The sequence below is a fragment of the Carcharhinus amblyrhynchos genome, chromosome 5 (genome assembly GCF_965287045.1).
Source record: "Carcharhinus amblyrhynchos chromosome 5, sCarAmb.v2.hapA, whole genome shotgun sequence".
Classification (NCBI taxonomy): domain Eukaryota; kingdom Metazoa; phylum Chordata; class Chondrichthyes; order Carcharhiniformes; family Carcharhinidae; genus Carcharhinus; species Carcharhinus amblyrhynchos.
Genome location: NC_137328.1, coordinates 106,763,344 through 106,785,671, shown reverse-complemented (window position 1 = coordinate 106,785,671; position 22,328 = coordinate 106,763,344). Strand labels below are relative to the sequence as shown.

The 22,328-nt window shown below is 45.7% G+C and overlaps 1 non-coding gene and 1 pseudogene across 1 annotated transcript; one reads left to right on the top strand and one right to left on the bottom strand.

The window, feature by feature from the left end:
- Positions 1-10,390: 10,390 nt before the first annotated feature.
- Positions 10,391-10,542, bottom strand: LOC145343598 (U1 spliceosomal RNA; annotated as a pseudogene).
- Positions 10,543-17,179: 6,637 nt separating this feature from the next.
- LOC145343573 (U2 spliceosomal RNA) lies at positions 17,180-17,369 on the top strand. The gene has a single exon (XR_013886732.1). It is a non-coding gene; the product is annotated as a U2 spliceosomal RNA (small nuclear RNA).
- Positions 17,370-22,328: the final 4,959 nt, after the last annotated feature.

Below are 22,328 nucleotides of genomic sequence, written 5' to 3'. Positions count from 1 at the left end.
CAATCCCCAGACAAGGGAATATCTCCGTATTGCAAACACTGAAACCCAAGAACTAGAACTTGACACAAGACCAGAAGCAGGGTGGGCAGACCCCCGCCCCCCCCATTACCATTCCACTTCCCAGTACCACACATCAAAACCAAGATTGAATGCATGAAGGGTCATCCAGACATGAAAGCTGGTTGTATTCTCTCTCCACACATGCTGTCAGACCTGCTGAGATTGCAGTAATTTGCCTTTATCTTACTGATTATTGCAGCTGTTTTAATTCAGTTGTCAAATAAAAGATGAATAGCTATGATGCTAATAATTAACTTACATTATCAATGATACCAGATTACTTGTCACTGGAACTCAGAGCTGATTCCCGAAGAAGCCTTGTGCCACTTACTCCTGCACATTGTTGTATACAGTCAATACATTTTTGAAAGTTCCTGGAGGCCTTGTTTCTATGTTAAACACACCCTGGGACCATTTATGATGATACTTCATGGTGGCAGCAGCAGACCTACCGCACAGCAATATCCCCGGCAAGAGTGACAGTGGCAGCAAAGTGAAAGCCCCAATTAAATATAAGGCAGCCAGGGAGCAATTACGACCGAGAATTGGAAAGAAAAGTGTCACAGAGTCCCAAGACAATTGATTAAAAATAAGTCATGGAAAAAGTTCTACCTCTACCCGGATCCTTTGACCATGGAGAAGGTCACAACCAAGCAGCATACTGGCTGAACTGACATCACAGATTCAACAGGTAAAGGTATACTTTGGGATTAGCACAGAAGCTGATAAAGGAGAACAAAGAAAATTACAGTACAGGAACAGGCCCTTCAGCCCTCCAAGCCTGCACCTACCATGCTGCCCAACTGAACTAAACCGCCCCCACCCGACCCTTCTGGGGACCATATCCCTTTATTCCTGTTCTATTCATTATTTGTCAAGACACCCCTTAAATCTCGTATCCGCTTCCACTACCTCTAAGGCAACAAGTTCCAGACATCCACTAATCTCTGTGTAAAAAATCTGCCTCGTACAACTCCTTTAAACCTTGCCCCTCGCACCTTAAACCTGTGCCCCCCTAGTAATTGACTATTCAACCCTGGGAAAAACCTTCTGACTATCCACTCCGTCCATGCCTCTCAATCTTGTAGACTTCTATCAAGTCGCCCCTCAACCTCCGTTATTCCAGTGGGAACAAACCAAGTTTCTCCAACCTCTCCTCATAGCTAATGCCTTCCATACCAGGCAACATCCTGGTAAATCTTTTCTGTACCCTCTCCAAAGCCTCCACATCCTTCTGGTAGTGTGGCGACCAGAATTGAACACTATATTCCAAGTGTGGCCTAACTAAGGTTCTATAAAGCTGCAACATGACTTGCCAATTTTTAAATTCAGTGCCCTGGCCAACAAAGGCAAGCATGCCATTTGCCTTCTTCACTACCTTCCCCACCTGCATTGCCTCTTTCAGTGACCTGCGTACCTGTACACCCAGATCCCTTTGCCTATCAATACTCTTAAGGGGTCTGCCATTTACTGTATATTTCCAATCTGTATTAAACCTTCCAAAATGCATTACCTCACATTTGTGCTGATTAAACTCCATCTGCCATCTCTCCGCCCAAGTATCCAACTGATCTACATCCTGCTGTATCTTCTGTTGGTCCTCATCGCTATCCGCAAATCCACCAATCTTTGTGTCATTTACAAACTTACTAATCAAACCAGTTACATTTTCCTCCAAATCATTTACATACATTACAAACAGCAAAGGTCCCAGCACTGATCCCTGAGGAACACCGCATGTCACAGCTCTCCATTCAGAAATGCATCCTTCCACTACTACCCTCTGTCTTCTTTGACCGAGTAAGAAGTCTCACAACACCAGGTTAAAGTCCAACAGGTTTATTTGGTAGCAAAAGCCACTAGCTTTTGGAGCACTGCCCCTTCATCAGATGAGTGGGAGTTCTATTCACAAACAGGGCATATAAAGACACAAACTCAATTTACAAAATAATGATTGGAATGCGAGTCTTTACAGGTAATCAAGTCTTAAAGGTACAGACAATGCGAGTGGAGAGAGCGTTAAGCACAGGTTAAAGAGATGTGTATTGTCTCCAGACAGGACAGTTACTGAGATGTTGCAAGTCCAGGCAAGTCGTGGGGGTTACAGATAGTGTGACATGAACCCAAGATGCTCATGTGTGCAGAACATGACTGTCAGTCTCTACTCAGCAACTCTGCGCTGTCATATGTCGTGTGTCGTGTAGGCCACTTTAGGACTTGAGCAGCAGGTTAGGTGTAAAGATTCGCATTCTAATCAGTAATCTGTAAACTGTTTGTGCTTTATATGCTCTGTCTGAGGCCAGAACTCTCCATTCACCTGACGAAGAGGGTAACCTCGAAAGCTAGTGAATTTACTATCAAATAAATCGGTTGGACTTAAACCTGGTGTTGTCAGACTTTTTACTGTGTTTACCCCAGTCCAACGCCAGCATACCCACATCATGAATCAATTGACTGAGTACAGATGGGAGATTCAACCAGGCACCTTCCTGGTCTGTGTGACTCAGCAACAAAGGAGCTGAAGCTGTAGAGTCACATTCCAATGTTGGATGTGTGATGGGAGAAGCAAACTCCTTCCCAAATATCAGGGTTGAACTCATCTGCCTGGCCAGACTGGCCTATACTGTCTGCCGGGATGCTTCAGAGGCACTTGTCCCTACGTAATGTGGAATGGACCATGGCAGGTCCACCAGCAGTCATCTGACGGCTACTCAGGTCCCTGGGAAGTGGGGAGAGATTCACATGGGTGTTGGTGAAAGGAGAAACCAGGGCCTGGAGGAGGATTCCAGCTGAGCACACGAAAATAATCTTTAAACGTAATTGGCACGAGCAGCATTGGATGTCCATCAACTTTGCCTGAGTGAAGTGTCACTGGTGGAAAACAGTTCTGAAGATCTATGAATCAGAATCAGAGGACACTGATCCACATCGAGAGGAAGACGAGAGTCTGAGTAGACATTGCAAAAATTGATGCAGGACAATTATAGAGTGGTAAGTGCACTGACTGGATTTATACTTCCATTTCAGTGTCTCCAGAGTCTGGAGACAGTACCTCAAATGTGGTTTACTAGGAACCACAGCCATGATAATTTGATAATCAAAGGGCTGAGAGAACTAACATTAACTTTTTTTTCTCTCTTTCTACAATATCCCATCTCAGTTCTGACAAAGGGTCACCCTGACTCAAAATGTTAGCTCTATTCTTTCTCCTCAGATGCTGTCAGACCTGCTGAGATTTTCAAGCATTCTGTGTTTTTGTTTCAGATTTCAGCATCTGCAGTATTTTGACTTTATCCCATCTCATTTGCACACCAGCTGCTCATTCAGTTTAAAGTAAAGTTTATTGATTGGTCATGTAAGGCTTACATTAATGCTGCAATGAAGTTACTGTGAAATTCCCCTAGTGGCCACACTCCGGCATCTGCTTCAGTCAATATACCTAACCAGTGTGTTAGTCAGACTGTGGGAGGAAACTAGAGCACCCGGAGAATGTGCAAACTCCACACAGACACTGACCCAAGCCGGAAATCAAACCTGGGTCCCTGGCGCTGTGAGACAGCAGTGCTAACTACTGTGCCATCATGCTGCCCCAGTAAAGTTACTGGCTCCACCTGCCCCTACTTGGTAGTCCCTTGATAAATGAAATCCTTCCTTTCATTATCCTTATGGTGTTGCAGAGCTGTGCTCTGAATTACTGATTCTGTCCTCCATCCTAGTTCATGGGACAGCATGGTAGCACAGTGGTTAGCACTGCTGCTTCACAGCTCCAGGGACCTGGCTTTGAATCTCAGGTCACTGTCTGTGTGGAGTTTGCACATTCTCCCTGTGTCTGTATGGGTTTCCTTGGGTGCACCAGTTTCCCCCCACAGTCCGAAGATGTGCGGGCTAAGTTGATTGACCATTCTAAATTGCCCCTTAGTGTCCCGGGATGCATAAATTAGAGGGATTAGTGGGTAAATATGTAGGGATAGGGGGATAGGGTCTGGGTGGGATTGTGGTCCTTGTGCATGAGTCCTTGTGCATGGGAGGGGTCCTTGTGCATGGGGGTCCTTGTGCATGTCGCAAAAACCCAGTCTGCAGGTGCAGCAGGTGATCAAGAAGGCGAATGGGATGCTGGCCTTTATAGCGAGGGGGATAGAATATAAAAGCAGGGAGGTCTTGCTGCAACTGTACAGGGCACTGGTGAGACCGCAGCTGGAGTACTGTGTGCAGTTTTGGTCGCTGCACTTGCACAAGGATATTTTGGCCTTGGAGGGAGTGCAGAGGAGGTTCACCAGGCGGATACCGGAGATGAGGGGGTTAGACTATGAAGAGAGGCTGAATAGACTGGGTCTGTACTCGTTGGAGTTTAGAAGGATGAGGGGGGATCTTACAGAGACGTATAAGATAATGAAAGGGATGGATAGGGTAGAGGTAGAGAGATTCTTCCTGCTCAGAAAGGACAGCAGGACTAGAGGTCACAGCCTCAAGATAAGAGGGGGACAGTTTAGAACGGAGTTGAGGAGGAACTTCTTCACTCAAAGGGTGGTGAATCTCTGGAATTCTCTGCCTGTTGAAGTGGTGGAGGCTACCTCGCTAAATATATTTAAGACACGGGTAGATAGGTTTTTGGCAGACGAGGGAATTGAGGGTTATGGGGAGAAAGCGGGAAAGTGGAACTGAGCCACTTCAGATCAGCCATGATCTTATTGAATGGCGGGGCAGGCTCGAGGGACTAGATGGCCTACTCCTGCTCCTACTTCTTAAGTGGTTGGTGCAGACTCGATGGGCCAAATGGCCTCATTCTGCACTGTGGGATTTTATGATTCTATGTGCTACCAGACTATACCATGCATGAGCAAGCCTGCCTAATAATGCCATGCTAATCTTGCCTTCTGCTCCCACCATTATAATTTTATGAATCAAATGGTAACAAAATACTGCTCACTTTTCATCTACTATAATTGTGTCTTCACTTTTATTCTCTCTCACTCGATACAGTAGCCCATAACATCTCGGAATCTCAAACCACACATGGTGATCTCGTCAACACAAAAGGCCAGACCCCCTCAAGAGGATCAAGCACTGGAGATCTTGGAGAATTATGCCCCTTTGTTCAACAGGGATGACAGTATCAACTACAAGTTTGCCTCGGCTATGCTTTGGCTCCACAATGATTTGGATATGCAAGAATTTTAGGAAGAAACTTAATTGTGTGCCCCTGAAATTAACATTGTTACCGAATACAACTTTTCTTTATTTGATTTTCTGCTGGGGATATGGAACAGAGGAACACAGCCCCTCAAGCCTGATGTCCATCCAATTAGAAAATGGCCGATCTGTATTTAAGCCCAGCCACATACTTGATTTCATAACCCGTAACACTGTCACAAAATGCCTATCAGCAGCAACTGCATCCTTCTCCTGGCAACTGTCCGAGGCTGAACCAGACTTTGGCGGAATATTTGGCCCTGAAGTGAACTCTTAACCGTATACCTGTATTATCGCCAAGGCTATCCATTCCCACGTCACAGGCTGAGCTCTGACTCTTTCTTGCCTCTAGATTTGATCTGTTACAATGCTCTCATGGGTGGGGTGGGGGCCACTGCACCTTCTACCTTTCATTAATATGAGCTCTATCCAAAGCTCTGCTGCCTGTGCCATAACTTGCACCAAGTCTCCTTCACCCATCACCCCCTTACTTGCTGATTTACACTGACTTCTGTCCACCAGGGCCTCACCTTTCTCTTTCAGTCCGACAGCCTTTCACATTGCTGTCCTCATTCAATTCTGGGCTTCCAGACATTCCTTATTTTAATCACTTTATGTTTGCTGGTGGCCTTTTAGCCAGCTGAGCACTGAAATTCCCTCTCTAAACCTTTCCACCTCTCGCTCCTTTCAGATGCTCCTTAAAATCTACTCCTTTGAGCAACCTATTTAACAGCGCAGTGGTTAGCACTGCTGCTTCACAGTGCCAGGGACCCAGGTTCAATTCCCAGCTTGGGTCACTGTCTGTGTGGAGTTTGCAATTTCTCCCCATGTCTGCGTGGGTTTCCTCCGTGTGCTCCGATCTCCTCCAACATTCTTAAGGATGTGCTGGCTAGGTGCATTGACCCAAACAGGTCAGGACTGTGGTGACTAGAGGAATTTCACAGTAACGTCATTGCAAAGTTAATGTAAGCCTTACTTGTGACTAATAAATAAGTTTTAACTTATCTGCCCAGATGCCTCCTTTTGTGGTTTTGTGTCAGATTTTGTTTACGAATGCTCCTGATACATTTTATTACATTAAAGCTGCTATACAAATGAAGTTGTTGTTGCCTAACAAAAGTCTATCAAGCTCAACAGGGTGCCTCTGAGGATGTTCATCCAGTGTTGCTGAGCCAGCCACTTCCTTACCCAGTAATACATCTTTATTGGAAACATATTGGGTGGCATGGTGGTTAGCACTGCTGCCTCACTGGGTCACTGTCTGTGTGGAGTCTGCCCATCCTCCTCATGTCTACGTGGGTTTCCTCTGGGTGCTCTGGTTTCCTCCCACAGTCCAAAGATGTGCGGGTTAGGTTGATTGGCCACACTAAATTGTCATTTAGTGTCAGGGGATTAGCAGGGCAAATATGTGGGGTTATGGGAATACAGCCTGGGTGGGATTGTTGTCAGGGCAGGTTTGATGGGCCGAATGGTCTACTTCTGCACTGTAGAGATTCTATGATTCTATCATTCTGGCTTTTGCTCACTCACCAGAACAAGATGAAATACCCGTTTAACTTGGGTAACGACTGGGATTAGTCTGAACTGGGTTTGCACCTTAAAATGGAACTCCAGTTGGGACCAGTGCCAGTCATTTGTCAAGTCAGACTGGTTTTTTTTGTTCTGTCACAGCTGACTCCACTCAAAATATTTATAGAACATAGAACACTACAGCACAAACAGGCCCTTCGGCCCACGAGTTGTGCCGATCACATCAACACCTACCAACCTACAGACCTATCTATAACCCTCAATCTCATTAAACCCCATATACTCATCCAGAAGTCTTTTAAAAGACCCCAGCGAGTTCGCCTCCACCACCACTGACGGCAGCCGATTCCATTCACTCACCACCCTCTGAGTGAAAAACTTACCCCTAACATCACTTCTGAACCTCCCTCCCCGCACCTTAAATCTGTGTCCTCTCGTAGCGACCATTTCAACCCGGGGAAATAGCCTCTGAGAGTCCACCCTATCTATTCCTCTCAACATTTTGTAAACTTCTATCAGGTCGCCTCTCAACCTTCGTCTCTCCAGGGAAAAGAGTCCCAGCTCCCTCAACCTAACTTCATAAGGCATGCCTCCCAGTCCAGGCAACATCCTTGTAAATCTCCTCTGTACCCTTTCAATAGCTTCTACGTCTTTCCTATAGTGAGGCGACCAGAACTGTGCACAGTACTCTAAATGAGGCCTGACAAGGGTCTTATAAAGTTGCAGCATTACCTCCCGACTCCTAAACTCAATCCCTCGATTAATGAAGGCCAGTACACCATACGCCTTCTTGACCACCTCCTCCACCTGCGAGGCCGATTTAAGAGTCCTGTGGACCCGGACCCCAAGATCCTTCTGCTCTTCAACACTACTCAGACTTCTGCCCTTGATAGTGTACTCGTTCATCCCGTTGGTTCTGCCAAAATGGACGACTACACATTTATCTGCGTTGAAGTCCATCTGCCACTTCTCCGCCCAGTCCTGCATCCTATCTATGTCCTGCTGCAACTTTTGCCATCCTTCCAGACCATCCACAACACGACCAACCTTCGTGTCATCAGCGAACTTACTTACCCATCCCTCCACTTCCTCATCCAGGTCATTTATGAAAATGACAAACAACAAGGGTCCCAGAACAGATCCTTGAGGCACTCCGCTGGTGACTGACCTCCATTCAGAAAAAGCCCCATCCACAACCACTCTCTGCCTTCTGCAGGCAAGATGTGGGTATGCCGGCGTTGGACTGGCGTAAACACAGTAAAAAGTCTGACAACACCAGGTTTTAGTCCAACCTATTTATTTGATAATATTCTCACTAGCTTTCGAGGGGACAGCCTCTTCGTCAGGTGAATGGAGAGTTCTGGCCTCAGACAGAGCATATAAAGCACAGACAGTTTAGAGATTACTGATTAAAATGCGAATCCTTACACCTAACCTGCTGTTCAAGACCTGAAGTGGCTGACAATGTGAGTGGTAGGAGCACTGATCACAGTTTAAAGAGATGTGTATTGTCTCCAGACAGTACAGTAAGTGAGGTTTTGCAAACCCAGGCAAGTCACGGGGGTTACAGATAGTGCGACATGAACCCAAGATCCCTGTTGAGACCGTCCTCATGTGTGCGGAACTTGGCTATCAGTCTCTGCTCAGCGACTCTGCGCTGTCGTGTGTCGTGAAGGCCGCCTTGGAGAATGCTTACCCTCTCCAAGGCGGCCTTCACGACACACGACAGCGCAGAGTCGCTGAGCAGAGACTGATAGCCAAGTTCCGCACACATGAGGACGGTCTCAACAGGGATCTTGGGTTCATGTCGCACTATCTGTAACCCCCGTGACTTGCCTGGGTTTGCAAAACCTCACTTACTGTACTGTCTGGAGACAATACACATCTCTTTAAACTGTGATCAGTGCTCCTACCACTCACATTGTCAGCCACTTCAGGTCTTGAACAGCAGGTTAGGTGTAAGGATTCGCATTTTAATCAGTAATCTCTAAACTGTCTGTGCTTTATATGCTCTGTCTGAGGCCAGAACTCTCCATTCACCTGACGAAGAGGCTGTCCCCTCGAAAGCTAGTGAGAATATTATCAAATAAATAGGTTGGACTAAAACCTGGTGTTGTCAGACTTTTTACTGTGTTTCTGCAGGCAAGCCAGTTCTGGATCCACAAGGCCAAAGGCCCTTGGATCCCATGGCCTCTCACCTTCTCAAGAAGTCTTGCATGGGGGACCTTATCAAACGCCTTGCTGAAGTCCATGTACACTACGTCCACGGCATTTCCTTCGTCAATGTGTTCAGTCACATTATCGAAGAACTCAACTAGGCTTGTAAGGCACGACCTGCCCTTGACAAATCCATGCTGACTATTCCTGATCATGTCAAACCTCTCCAAATGTTCGTAAATCTTGTCCCTCAGAAGCCTCTCCATCAGCTTACCAACCACTGAGGTTAGACTCACCGGTCGGTAATTTCCCGGGCTATCTCTGTTCCCTTTCTTGAAAATAGGAACTACATCTGCAATCCTCCAATCCTCCGGAACCTCTCCTGTCTCCATTGACGACGCAAAGATCATCGCCAGGGGCTCTGCAATCTCTTCCCTCGCCTCCCACAGTATCCTGGGTTTAATCACTGTGTGAAATTCAACACATGAGGGTATTGCAGTAGTCAGAGGTTAAGGCAGATCTGACATTGAGATTTGGAAACTGTGCAAGGTTCTAGAGCCTGTGGACTCACATCTCCAGGATCCTGTTCTGAAAGGAAAGATGCTTGATGAGCATCAGACTCATATCTGGGCACCATGTCCCACGTTGAAGGACTAGTCAGACAGTTAGGCTCAGGGTGGAATGTACTGCCAAGGTCAGTGCCAATATCAGAGAAGCACTCAACACATTGCAGGATTGAGTGAAATGAGTTGGGGAGCCAGAGTTCTCTCAATGGATTTCTGTGATTCCAGAATGAATGCATCCAAAGTAAATTCATTGACTATTCGCCTAAAGAGCTGTAGGGGATCATTTGAACAATATGGAGCACCATTGCTCAGTGTCTGCAGGATCAAACACTCAGACCTACCCTCCCATTTAATCAGAGAATCAGAGAATCCCTACAGTGAAGGAGGCCATTCAGCCCATCGAGCCTGCACCTACAACAATTCCACCCAGACCTTATGTCCTTACCCATACATATTTACCCTGCTAATCCCCCGACACTAAGGACAATTTGGCAGAACCTGCACACCTTTGGACTGCGGGAAGAAACCCGAGCACCTGCAGGAAACCCATGCAGTCACAGGGAGAATGTGCAAACTCCACACAGAGAAAACATGCAAACTCCACACAGTCACCCAAGGCCAGAATCAAATCCGGGTCCCTGGTGCTGAGTGGCAGCAGTGCTAACCACTTGCTAAAGTCTACCTTCGTAACACCATCTTCTCCGCTAATGATAGCTCTTGTGGTCTTTCTGGCCAGCCAGCACAGATAAACAGCATGAACACATGGCACCTCTGGCCCAGTACATTTAACTATATAACTCCACTTCAAAAGTAATGCATTGGTTGCCAAGTCTTAATGTTGTCTTAATGACCTTAAAAGATGCTCCACAAACAGATTCTTCATCAGAAACTTTACAAAATGCAGGAGCAGTTCTCACACAAATTTTGTTGTTGAATATCCAGCATTTGAGGACATCACAGGTGTCAGCACACCCAAAGTGCAATGGGATAGCCTCGTCCTGGGCGAACTACCTGCTTGATCATAGTTTCACCCCTGCCACACCCAGTGACTGACACACACACACACACCCAGTTACACACACTAACCCAGTGATACATATCCAGTGATATACACACACATCAACAGTGGTGTTGCAACCTGCTAAATAAAGAGTTCTCCTAGGATGAGAGCCACCTTGGTTCCAAGAAACTCAAGATATTACAGCACAAGTGTCTCTTATCCTCAGTAGCACACAATGAAAAGCATAGTGCTGGTAATTAAAGATAGCTAACCATCATAACTGTATTCCAGATCCTAGACTACTTGTAGGCAGTACCATAGGAGAGCAGCTCCATGAAATACTAGGCCTGTGACCAAAACAAGGCCTGATCAATCTCAATAACCACCCAATATGTAAAATTGATTATCATTCTGCAGTTTAATCTGGATCAGGCATGAAACTGCTGAATAATGACCACAGCATTAAAGATCTATTTCTTAAAACACTAATAATTATACCAAATTTTGTCATTAATAACAGAAGCCTCTCAATGAATCAAAAAGATGATTCAATAAAGAGGTTCTTTTGAAGTCATAAACTGTAAGCTGATGCAATTTTATTTGGTATTTGACCACCAAGATGACAGTTTTAAATTCAGTGGGGGCTACCTGATTCTAGTCGCCACACAACATTGTGATTCTTTTCTTAAAAAAAAGGCAGTATCCTTACCTTTGCAATGTGTGTATTTTCCTGCTAAGATTGGGGGGGGGGGGGGGGAGTGAGGGAAGTTCAGTAAATTGTCAGTAATCACAATGTTGTATTGTGACATAAGACCTTTGTGACATCAGACCTGCAGCATTGGCAAGTAATTAAAGACAGTGAATTACAGAGAAAAAAACAAGGTGGGGAAATTTTGTTTGGAATGTTTACTGAAGAATGCAGCATGACAATGGCAGGTAACTATATAGAAGAATTTAATCGTGAACTGACAACTCATTCTGTAGGCGGAATTTTACCGGCACGCACATCCACTCAAGGTTCATACGATCCCGCCCGAGGCCAACGGAGAATGCTGTTCTCCAAGCCTCACCCATCCCCAGAATCAGGGCGGATGTGCCGATAAAATTCTGGCCTATGTCTCTGCAAATGTTATCTGTGATTTTTCACATAATCTGCCAAAAATATGACTGGAGGAAGTATGGGAACTTTTAATGCAACATTAATGCTGTAATATAATATTAAGAACATAAGAAATAGGAGCAGGAGTAGGCCATCTCGCCCCTTGAGCCTGCCCCGCCATTCAATAAGATCATGGCTGATCTGAAGTGGATCAGTTTCACTTTCCCGCTTTCTCCCCATAACCCTTAATCCCTTGCCTATCAAAAACCTATCTACCCGCGTCTTAAATATATTCAGCGAGGTAGCCTCCACCACTTCAACAGGCAGAGAATTCCAGAGATTCACCACCCTTTGAGTGAAGAAGTTCCTCCTCAACTCCGTTCTAAACTGCGCCCCCCCCGCCCTTTATCTTGAGGCTGTGCCCCCTAGTCCTGCTGTCCTTTCTGAGCGGCAAGAACCTCTCCACCTCTACCCTATCCATCCCCTTCATCATCTTATACGTCTCAATAAGATCCCCCCTCATCCTTCTAAACTCCAACTAGTACAAGCCCAGTCTATTCAGCCTCTCTTCATAGTTCAACCCCCTCAACTCCAGTATCAGCTGAGTGAACCTCCTCTGCACTCCCTCCAAGGCCAAAATATCCTTGCGCAAGTGCGGCGACCAAAACTGCACACAGTACTCCAGCTGCGGCCTCACCACTGCCCTGTACAGTTGCAGCAAGACCTCCCTACTTTTATATTCAATCCCCCTCACTATGAAGGCCAGCATCCCATTTGCCTTCCTAGTCACCTGCTGCACCTGTTGGCTGGGTTTTTGCGATTCATAAGGACCCCCAGGTCCCTCTGCACCGTAGCATGCTGCAGCTTTTCGCCCTTTAAATAATAGTCCCTCCTACTATTATTCCTGCCAAAGTGGATAACCTCACACTTGCCAACATTGCATTCCATCTGCCAGGTTCTCGCCCACTCGCTCAGTCTATCTAGATCCCTCTGCAGACTTTCCACACCCTCCGCACAATTTGCTTTTCCACTTGTCTTTGTGTCATCAGCAAATTTCGACACCCTACACTCAGCTCCCTCCTCCAGATCATCTATATAAAATGGTAAATAGCTGAGGTCCCAGCACCGACCCCTGGGGCACTCCACTAGTCACCAACCGCCAATCCGAATAGCACCCATTGACACCTACTCTCTGCTTCCTATTTGACAGCCAATCCTCTATCCATGCTAACACCTTACCCCCAACTCCATGCCCCCTAACCTTCTGTAACAACCTTTTGTGCGGCACCTTATCAAACGCCTTCCGAAAATCAAGAAACACCACATCCACCGGTTCCCCTCCATCCACCGCACTAGACACATCCTCATAGAATTCCAATAAATTTGTCAGACACGACGTCCCCTTAATGAATTCGTGCTGCGTCTGCTCTATCAAACAATTCTTCTCAAGATGCCTCGCTATTTCTTTTTTGATGACAGATTCAAGCATTTTTCCTACAACAGACGTTAAACTAACCGGCCTATAATTCCCTGCCTTTTGCCTCCTACCCTTTTTAAACAGCGGCGTAACATTAGCTGTTTTCCAATCTTCCAGCACTTCCCCGGAATCCAGCGAGGTTTGGAAAATAATCACTAAGGCATCCACTATCACCTCCGCCATTTCCTTCAGAACCCTGGGATGCATTCCATCCGGTCCTGGGGACTTGTCCACCATCAGTCCCACTAGTCTATGGAGCACTACCTCTCTAGTGACAGTGATCGCATTCAGGCCCTCAACTCCTACCATCCTTCTATCTTTAATACCTGGCAAACTATTCGCGTCCTCCTCCATGAAGACCAAAGCCAAAAACTTATTTAAGGCCTCAGCCATTTCCTCATCCCCCACCACTAATCCCCCCCTCTCATCCTCTAAGGGTCCAACATTCACCCTAGCAAGCCTCCTCCTCTTTATATATTTATAAAAACTCTTACTGTCCTTTTTTATATTTAGCGCTGGTTTAGCTTCATAGTCTATCCTTCCTTTCTTTATCAACTCCTTCATCATTCTTTGTTGATTTTTAAACCTCTCCCAATCCTCTACTCGCCCACTACTTTTAGCCACTCTAAACGCATCAGCTTTTAATTTAATACTCTCCTTTATCTCCTTCGTTATCCACGGCTGATTATCCCTTCTCCTACGATCCTTCTTTACCATCGGAATAAATTTCTGCTGAGCACCAAGAAAGATATCCTTAAAGATCCTCCACTGTTCCTCAACAGACCTACCGACCAATCTGCGCCCCCAATCTACATTTGCCAATTCCTCTCTCATCCTATCGTACTCTCCTCTGTTCAAACAGAGGACACAGGTCCGGGATCCTACTTTCTCATCCTCCATCGGCATCAAAAACTCAACCATACAATGATCACTCTTCCCAAGAGGATCCCTCACAACAAGGTCCCTAATTCTACCTGCCTCATTACATAACACCAGATCTAAGATAGCTCACTCCCTCGTCGGCTCCAACACACACTGTTCGAGGAAACTATCCCGGCAGCATTCCAAGAACTCTTCCTCAAGCCCACCGCGTCCAACATGGGTCAACCAATCAATATGTAGATTGAAATCCCCCATAATTATCACCGTTCCATTCCTGCACGCAACATTTATTTGCGCGTTTATAGCCCGCCCCACCTCCAGATCATTATTTGGGGGCCTATAGACGACACCCACCAGCGTCTTCCTCCCCTTGCTGTTCCTAATCTCCACTCACAACGATTCCACGTTCTGCTCTTTGGCGCCTATATCTTCCTTTACTACCACCCTGATACCATCCTTAATCAGCAGAGCTACCCCTCCCCCTTTTTCCTCCCATCTATCCTTCCTAAACACTTGATACCCCTGTACATTCAGCTCCCAGTCCCTGTCACCTTGCAACCACGTTTCTGTAATGGCCACCAGATCATATCCATTTGTGCTGATCTGCGCCACCAGCTCATTCGCTTTGTTCTGAATGCTTCGTGCATTCAGATAAAGTGCCTTCATCCCAGCCTTCACCTGGACCCTATTTGCAGGAACGCCACCAACCTTACTCATGCCCCCTACTCCCTTTATTATTGGGACATCCTTGACCTCTTCCCATACCTGTACCCTCTCCTTTACTTTAGACCCTGTAATTTCACCTACCCTTGCACCCTCCCCCCCCCAATTAGTTTAAAGCCCTATCTACAGTCCTATTTTTACGATTCGCCAGGACTCTGGTCCCAGCATGGTTCAGACCAACACCATCCCACCTGAACAGGTCCCACCTGCCCCAATACTGGTGCCAATGCCCCATAAATTCAAAACCATTCCTCCCACACCAATCCCTGAGCCACCCATTCACCTCTTTAATCCTATCTACCCTGTGCCCATCTGCATGCAGTTCAGGTAGTAATCCAGAGATAACCACCTTGTCGGTTCTGCTTTTTAATTCCATTCCCAGCTTTGTATACTCCCTCTGCAGATCCTTAGTCCCCATTTTGCCTATGTTGTTGGCACCCACATGTGCCACAAGGACCGGATTCTCACCCTCCCACTCCAGGTTCCTCTGCAGCCCAGATGAGACATCCTGGACCTGAGCACCAGGCAGACAACACACCCTTCTGTGCTCTTTGTCATTGTGACAAAGGACAGTGTCAATACCCCTAACTACACTATCCCCAATTACCACTACATTCCTCTTTACCTCTTCCTCTTTGTCTTTGTCCTGTGTCTGCATCACTGTACCGTGGGCAGTTTGCTTGTCAACCTTACAGCCCTCATTCTTGTCCACACCGGGAGCAAGAACCTCAAACCTGTTATGCAGATTGAGAGGCTGAGGCATTTGGGCCCCCCCCTCCTTCCTCCCCACATCCCCCCTCCTTCGTCCCACCCTTCCTCCCCCCAGCAGCCCCCTCCCTGACCGTTAGAGTGAGCCAGTCTAGGGGGTGTGGGTGTCTCTTGCACCCCATTGTCTTTGGTACACTCCCTCTCCCTGATGAGCCTCAGTGTCTGTAGCTCAGGGGCCAGCTCATCTACTTTGAGCTGGAACTCCTCCAGCAACCAGCGCTTACTGCAGACATGGTCACTGGGAAGGACCCTGGGGTCCACCAGCTCCCACATCATACAGAAACAGCACATCACATGCCCCTCCATTATTGCCCCTTAGTAATTACTGAACACAATTTACAAGTCAAACTTACCTGGCCCTTTTCTGGCAAGCCCTTTGATCCTAAGCCCTTGCAGCTCACTCAGCTTCCCTCTCACTCCACTGCCCGCTCCGACGCTGCCCGCTGTCTACAGCAGACCTCCTTTTAAACCTAGCGCAGTTTAAAAAAAATCCTTCCCACGACCCACTTTCTCTGTAGTTTTAAAGCTGTAAACGTTAATAAGCCCGCAAAAATGTTTTTAAAGGTAATCGCTTACCTTACTCAGTGCTCCTTCACTCCACCCGCTCCAGCGAACAATATTGTTACATATACTACAATAATTAATTAACAAAATATTTTTAAGTTATGAATACTTTAGCCCTTAAGTCACACCATAGAATACTAACGTAGGGGTGTTACTGTGCTTTTCCATCATAATGCTTTAAGCATAGAATCCCTACATTGCAGAAGGAGGCCATTCAGCCCATCGAACCTGCACCGACAACAATTCCACCCAAGCCCTATCCCTATGTATTTACCTTGCTAGTCCCACTGACACTAAGGGGCAATTTGACAAGGCCAATGAACCTAATTTGCACACCTTTGGAGTGTGGGAGGAAATCCGTGCAGAACGGGGAGAATACGCAAGCTCCACACAGACAGTGACCCCGAGGCTGGAATTGAATCAGGTCCCTGGCGCTGTGAGGCTCAGCTCTTGGTGACCTGAGTGCTCAGTTTTGAAACGAGATGACCACAATGAAGAAACAATAGCTGGAATTTTACAGCCCCGCCTGCCACAGGAATCAGAGCAGGCGAGGGGTGGAACATGGAAAGGCCTATTGATCGTGGATGGGATTTTATGGTTTCGGGGCAAGCAAGGCCATAAAATCGTACCCTTTGCCATCATTGAATCCCCCACTATCAATATCCTGGGGGGTTACCATTGACCAGAAACTCAACCGGACTAGCCATATAAATTCTGTGGCTATGCAGGTCAGATGTTACAAACCCTGCAGAATAATTCACCTCTTGACTCCCCAAATCTGTGCTCAATTTACAAGGTACAAGTCAGAAGAGTGTTGAAATACTCCATTTGCCTGGATGGGTGTAGCTCCAACAACAGGAAAGAAGCTTGACACCACCTAGGGCAAAGTAGTCTGCTTGATTGAGAACCACCCATAAATATTCACTCCCTCCACCACCAACACATAATGGCAGCAGTATGTACTACCCACAAGATACACTGCAGCAATTCACCAAGCACCTTCCAAGCCAATGACCACTCGAAGGATAAGGGCATCAGATACATGGGAACACCACAACATGGAAGTTCCCCTCCAAATCACTCAATATCCTGACTTGGAAATGTATCGCCATCCCTTCACTCCAGAATGCCCCCCTAACCACACTGTGGATGTGCCTACACTAATCACTTCTCAGCTTTTTGGCTAAGATCGAGTGTAGTATCGATGTGCTGCACTTGTTTGAAGTCATGAGGTTACATTGTGGCTTCACTTGAAGCAATTTTTTTAAGCAGCATCTTGGCCTTTTGGCTAAGATGCAAATGAGATCGAGTCTTGGAGAAGATGCAGTGCCTGCTCCAATTAGCTTGGATCATGTAGATGGAGCCCAGGACAGGAAGTGAGAGGCCTGTCTTGTCAGCTTGGATTGGGAATGACTCACTTGCTGAGACTTTGAATTGGAGTTTGATTGGATTGAACTGGATATAAAACAAAAAAAAGTGACAGTAACAGTTCAAAAAGGCAGCTCACCACCAGCTTCTCAAGGGGACTTAGGGATGGGCATTGAATGCTGGCTTAGCCAGTGACACCTACGTGCCTTGAATGATTAAAACTCATCAGGACTTTAAGCCTAAAACCATCATTTTAAAAAGGGGAAAATAAAAGAACAATTGATAGTAAGTGTGTGGGAATATGTAAAATGGAACGAAGCGGGATTCTTATCATATGTTAATTTGCATATTACAATCAATTAAAATGTGTGATTTTAAAAACACATTTATAAATATTCTAAATAAGTTAGTGCCTTAATTAAAACTGACAACAAAGGAATTTTATAAACACCTATTAATGCACTTGTTACTAATGTGCAATGTTCAGAAGTTTAATGTTTATTTATTAGAGTCACAACTAGGCTTACACTGACACTGCAATGAAATTACTGTGCAAAACCCCTGGTCACCATACTCAAGTGCCTGTTCATAGAACATAGAACATAGAACACTACAGCACAAACAGGCCCTTCGGCCCACGAGTTGCGCCGATCACATCAACACCTATCTATAACCCCCAATCCCATAAAACCCCATATACTCATCCAGAAGTCTTTTAAAAGACCCCAGCGAGTTCGCCTCCACCACCACTGACGGCAGCCGATTCCATTCACTCACCACCCTCTGAGTGAAAAACTTACCCCTAACATCACTTCTGTACTTTCCTCCCCGCACCTTAAACCTGTGTCCTCTTGTAGCGACCGTTTCAACCCAGGGAAATAGCCTCTGAGAATCCACCCTATCTATTCCTCTCAACATTTTATAAACCTCTATCAGGTCGCCTCTCAACCTACGTCTCTCCAGGGAAAAGAGACCCAGTTCCCTCAACCTAACTTCATAAGGCATGCCTCCCAGTCCAGGCAACATCCTTGTAAATCTCCTCTGTACCCTTTCAATAGCTTCTACGTCTTTCCTATAGTGAGGCGACCAGAACTGCGCACAGTACTCCAAATGAGGCCTGACAAGGGTCTTATAAAGTTGCAGCATTACCTCCCGACTCCTAAACTCAATCCCTCGATTTATGAAGGCCAGTACACCATATGCCTTCTTGACCACCTCCTCCACCTGCGAGGCCGATTTAAGAGTCCTGTGGACCCGGACCCCAAGATCCTTCTGCTCCTCAACACTACCAAGACTCCTGCCCTTGATAGTGTACTCGTTCATCCCGTTGGTTCTGCCAAAATGGACGACTACGCATTTATCCGCGTTGAAGTCCATCTGCCACTTCTCCGCCCAGTCCTGCATCCTATTTATGTCCTGCTGCAACTTTTGCCATCCTTCCAGACCATCCACAACACCACCGACCTTCGTGTCATCAGCGAACTTACTTACCCATCCTTCCACTTCCTCATCCAGGTCATTTATGAAAATGACAAACAGCAAGGGTCCTAGAACAGATCCCTGGGGCACTCCACTGGTGACTGACCTCCATTCAGAAAAAGACCCATCCACAACCACTCTCTGCCTTCTGCAGGCAAGCCAGTTCTGGATCCACAAGGCCAAAGGCCCTTGGATCCCATGCCCTCTCACCTTCTCAAGAAGTCTTGCATGGGGGACCTTATCAAACGCCTTGCTGAAGTCCATGTACACCACGTCCACGGCACTTCCTTCGTCAATGTGTTCAGATACACCGAAAGAGAACTTAGCATGGCCAATGCACCTAACCAGCATATCTTTTGGAATTTGATTTATTCAGATGAGGCAGTGGTTGACTAAAATCTTGGAATGTCTTGAAAAGTTGTTTAAAAAAAAGCAACCAAAAGCTCAGATAAAATTAGTTTCTATAACAGAGTTTTCAGCTATGAAACAAAACATAAAAGCATAAAGGCCATTTTCTTTTGCATTCTACAGATTAGAATCTTGACACTAAATAAAATTACACTGGAGAGAATGTAACTGGATAAATTATTGAGTGTGTGTACTTTTTCAGAATATAGCAGCCTCTAGTGGCCAGATGGTAAATTGACATATCCTGCCATGTGTTATTACAACAAATAAGAAGTGTTCTTAAGTTCATGATCCTACCTTTTCCCAAAGCTAGGGGAGTCTAAAACTAGAGGGCATAGGTTTAAGGTGAGAGGGGAGAGATACAAAAGTGTCCAGAGGGTCAATTCTTTCACACAGAGGGTGGTGAGTGTCTGGGACGAGCTGCCAGAGGTAGTAGTAGAGAGAGGTACAATTTTGTCTTTGAAAAAGAATTTAGATAGTTATATGGGTACGATGGATATAGAGGGATATGGGCCAAATGCAGGCAATTGGGATTAGCTTGGGGTTTAAAAAAATGGGCAGCATGGACAAGTTGGGCCAAAGACCCTATTTCCATGCTGTAAACCTCTATGACTTTATAAGTATATGTTAGACTTCTACAAGCACAGGTATATGTGCAATTTTATTTTATTTTACTGTCCCACAGTCAATGCCCTGAGTATAACTTTTATAGTATGCAAATAATACCTTGCATGATGAACCACAGAAGGTTTCTATTAAAAATGAGATTACAACTTTTAAGTTTAAAGTTTATTTATTCATGTCACAAGTAGACACACATTAATAGTACAATGAAGTTACTGTGAAAATCCCCTAGCCACCACAGTCCAGCGCCTGTTTGGGTACACTGAGGGAGAATTTTAGCATGGCCAATGCACCTAACCAGCATATCTTCTGGACAGCGGGAAGAAACCGGAGCACCCGGAGGAAACCCCTGCAGACATAGAGAAAACGTGCAGACCCAAACCAGGAATCCCACTCAGGTCCCTGGCGCTGTGAGGCAGCAGTACTAACCACTGTGCCACATGATAGGTCCTCATGTGACTGTGCCTGGAGTTGGCGTGGAATCTCTGCTTAGGCTTCTATGCAGTATGATTCCAGTCCAGTTTGAATCTGGGCTTAAAATGTTTTCAGGAGAGTTGTAAGACCTCTTACGCACATTGTACATTTAAGTGGGTCCGCACCATCCCTGCACATCTCACCTGCAAATAAAAGTTCAATAGAAGCTACCACCAGCACTTATCAGTTAGTAGCAGACCTCTGTATGTGCCTGTAAGCTGGCATGTACAAGAGCTCTATCCTCCTACAGCAACTGATACCTTTGTAGTTTACACAGGATCTTACCAGTTATAACCTGTATCTTGCATCTGTCAATTTTAGATGATGGGCGTATGATGGCTGGAACCTATCTGACCAGTTTAATTCTTACATACAGCAGTGTACAAACATTTACAAAAGGATATGAAAAGACTAATGTGTTTATCAAACCTGTCCTGCTCTGATGTAGTGTCATTTCTGCTGACCTTTACATGACCTCTCCACTACCCACAATAGTCACACAATCTCCTGTGGGAGCGAAAAGCAAAAAAATGGTGGGAAAAAAGCTTTTGCACAATTTAGGAAAACGTTTTGGAAAATTTCTCACTCACCTCCAAAGGTCAATACAGTCGCATAACATTGGCATGGTGACAATCACCCATCCACAATCCATGAATATCTAATGTTTGCCACAAAAAAACCAGCAAAATAACCATTCAGGTAAATACCATTCCCAACATTTTCTCTATGAAGTTGTATTACTCCCCAATAAGGGCATCTTCTTTCTGATTTTTTTCCCTTGCTCCTTCTTGCAGGAAGGGTGTGCTCTGTCTCAAAATGAGCTAGCAGGAAGTATTTAACAACAGTCTAATGCAGATATTGATTAACTTTTCTCCATCCATCAAACCTGGCTCCCTGAATCATCTACACAGTCTGCCTGTGATCAGGAACTCAGGGAGAGCAATCTTTTCCTCTGTGGTTGCCCCATTATGCAGCACTTTAAATAAAATGTTTAAATTGGTGTGCCAACTTATCCTTGTAATTTAACAAGGATCTTATGAGTCATGAGCTCATTGCATTGCATCCATCAACTTTAAACCGGCTGGAACCGGTCTGACCTTTTTAATTCTTACATACAACAGTGGTTCAGCAAACCAGCTTTGGTTCATTTAAGCTTTGCATGGTTATAGTTTTATATCGCAAGTGTTACAAAGATGAGGTGACATGAGACTACGTTCCTTAAGGTGGTACTATGACACTTGTCTAGTGCAGTTCAGGCAACCTTATCCCTACAGCGTGAAGGAGGCCATTTGGCCCATCGAGTCTGAACCAACCACAATTACATCCAGGAAACCTACGCAGACACAGGAAAAATGTGCAAACTCCACACAGTGATCTGAAGCCGGAATTCCCCTTCCCCTACAACCTTTCAATTTTCTCTCTTCTTACAATTATCCAGTTCTCTTTTGATAGCCACGATTGTATCTGCCTCCATCACAACCTCAGGCAGCGCGTTTCAGATCCCAACTAATTGCTGTGTAGAAATATTGTTCCGTGTGTTGTCTTTTTTGTCAGTCCTTCAAATCAGCGTCCTCTGGCTTTGGCCCCTTCACTGCTCTGTCCAGATCCTGGTTCCTGCACCCCTGCCCATCTCCGTGTTTTTTGGATGCCTGAAGAGATTATATGGCTATATTGTTGGATGAGTGGGGCCAGAAAGGTGATGGGCTGGTATGCAGCATTGTGCCATTGCTGTACATGTACAAAATGTTCAAGCTGCAACTTTCCTGGATGGACATGCCTGTCGGGTCCATTTTCAGGTGTGCCACTAGGGGGAGCACAGATCACAGTCCACTGAAATCTTGTTTTATTCCCTGCCAGTCCTGTAAACCTAAATTTAAAGTTTATTGATCAGTGTTACAAGTAGGCTTACACTACAATGAAGTTACTGTGAAAATCCCCTAGTCACCACACTCCAGCACC